The sequence below is a fragment of the Anneissia japonica genome, unplaced genomic scaffold (assembly GCF_011630105.1).
Source record: "Anneissia japonica isolate Jap-2015-1 unplaced genomic scaffold, ASM1163010v1 scaffold287712_len2945570_cov188, whole genome shotgun sequence".
NCBI lineage: Eukaryota > Metazoa > Echinodermata > Crinoidea > Comatulida > Comatulidae > Anneissia > Anneissia japonica.
The window spans coordinates 1,425,237-1,428,125 of record NW_022704401.1 but is presented as its reverse complement, the minus strand read 5'-3'; positions in this window follow the sequence as shown (position 1 = coordinate 1,428,125).

Sequence of the window (2,889 nt, the reverse complement as noted above, 5' to 3'; positions counted from 1 at the left end):
TACATATATATATATAAACCATATATATATAGTATATATATATATATATATGTATGTATGTATGTTTGTGTGTATGTGTGTTGGTGTGTGTAGGGTGTGTGTGTGTGTGTGTGTTTTGTTGTTTTTTTTAATTTATTGCTTTTTCCGTAAAAAGAAATCAAATAACCAACCAGAAACAAAGAAGAAAAAAAACAACACCATTACATAATAATCATAATCAATTATTTCAAAAGAAAAAACGCGAGACAAGGAAGGGAAAAAAAACATCAAAACTTTCATAAAATAAGAAACAACAGACGATTACAGGGACAAGCAGGCAACACATAACATACAAAATAACAGAAAACCAAAAAGAAAAAACAGATAACATCAAAAGGAAACTAAGAAGAAAGAAAAAGCAAAAGGGAAGGAAAGCAAAGGATAACCCTCTAAACCCTTCGGGTTTAGAGGGTTATCGTTAGAAACTAAAGAAAAAATTTGCATTTCTATACAGAAATTTCAGCCTCGAATTAACCTGTTTAAGGATGTTGTAACATTTATGGCATCACCTGTTAGATGTTGATCTAACTCAGGACCCAAATAGACAGCAGACGATTTGGCAATAATCAGTTCTTTACAGATTTCAATAGAAATATTTTTAACACATTTGGATTTTGATTATAAACAAAAAACAATTAATTCCGATTTACCAATGTGCAGTGACAATTTGTTGTGCATCAGCCGTTTGTGGCAATTTTCGACATTACGTCCAAGTTCAGTCTTAACAACATCAATGTCCCTGTGTGACACGAACAAGGCACTGTCATCCGCATACTGTAATAAATTACAGTCTACCGATGCAGGCCATGTCGTTCATGTAACACAGGAAGAGCAAAGGCCCTAATAGGCTTCCCTGGGGTACCCCGCATTTGATTATACTGGGCTTGGACATAACCTTATTGATACACACAACTTGTTCTCGGTTACTTAAATAAGACTCAAACCATTTTACGGATTTTATACCTAGCTTTGACAATTTATGACATAACACAGAGTGGTCGACACAGTCGAACGCCTTTTTGATGTCGAGCAAGATCATACCAACAAATTTGTCCATATTTAGGCTTTTTCTTAAATAGTCTTGATAATAAATATGACAGGTTTCGGTTGAATGTAACCCTCGAAACCCAGACTGGAACTTGTAAATATAGGCCTAGTCATTTTTAGTATTGTACAGTTGGGAATAGACTGCTCGCTCCATTACTTTGGAGCCTACCGGAATAATACTAATTGTACGGTAATTTTATGCTAATAGGCGGCTATTTTTCTTAAAGATTGGCTTAAATCTTTGTCTTTTTCATTTCAATTAAAAGAGACTCGGTGGTGGTTGACATAATTATTATATATTTTAGGTGTTTACTAATAACGGATCGCCCATCCCTCAAGAAGCGAGCAGTTATCCCATCCAGACCATAACTCTTATTCACATTAAGTTTAATAAGTTCATTGTAAACAAAATCTTCGATAATCTCCTGCAAAACAAAACTATCTTTATCAATATTATTTTATAGTTCAGAATATTTAGCAAAATTGTCACCATCTCCATGAGATTGTTTCGGAGGTTTTTCGACCACTTTTTCCGCAACTGAATTAAAGTAATGATTCATATGATTTGCAAGTTCTTTTTCTTCAATACATTTTTGACCGTTTATATCCAATCAATTTTAGCAAGTGATTTTTTCAAAATTTCCCACAACCGTTTAGAATTGCTTTTGTTTTCCTCAATACAGTTTATAAAATAGTTACTTTTAGCAGTTTTAATATCCCTATGTATTTTGTTCCTTATACTTCTATATGTTTTTTTTTCAATTTCATTTAATTCTTCAGGAGTTTTTGCCTCACTATTTCTAATTTTATCTCTGAGCTTAACTCGTATTGCTATGTCTTCCAATATTTCGTTTGTAATCCACGGTTCTCTGCGGTGTAATTTTGTCAAGAACATCCGTAAATGTTTTAACAAAGCTGTTCCAGGCATCGTTCGTGGTTTTGCTATCATATATGCCACGCCATGTGGCATTTGCAAGTTAATTTACAAATATACCTTTGTCATATTTCTTAAGTTGTCTTATCCTCGCAGTGTTATGGCAATTCTTTAGTGGTCGATATTTCTTCCTTGTGCAATAAACCATATAATGATCGCTGGAGCTGGTGTGTATTACACCACTTTAAGATACTTTATCTTGTGCAATTTGTGAATATAAGATCAGTAGATGACTGTGATTTTGAACACACTCTAGTAGGCGCGGTAATTATTTGCTTGTATCTATTTTGATGGAGAATCTTTTCATATTTTACATATTCGGGTTTTCTTTTAATACAGCACAAATTTGTGTCGCCAAGAAATATATATAGTTTCAAGATCCGATGGTAACATACAAAGAGTTTCATCTAAGCTTTCTATAAAGTTATTGTCATCAGGACGTCTATAGCATGCTCAAACTAATAACGGTTTTGAGCGTGGCAATAAAAGTTCGATCCGGGTTATTTCCATGTCGCTATGTTCAAAATCAGTTTTATGATTGAAAGTAAACCGCCTCATTTATAAACATGCATACACCTCTTCGACGATTCCCTGTTGTTATTCTATCTCGTCGAATTACAGAGTAGCCTGGAATTTGTATCTCATCGTTTGTTATCGAAGAATCTAAAAATGTTTTGATACTGCCAGAACAACTGGTCTAATATCAATTACAAGCCTTTTTAGTTCAGACATTTTTCTAGTAAGTGACCTTGAATTAATATGCAAAAAATGCATTCCCCTATGCTGGAAGCATTTCAACTGTGCACACAAATATAAGCATTTTCATTATGGCTTTATTTATTACAAACATATTCTTTCACCATCATTAC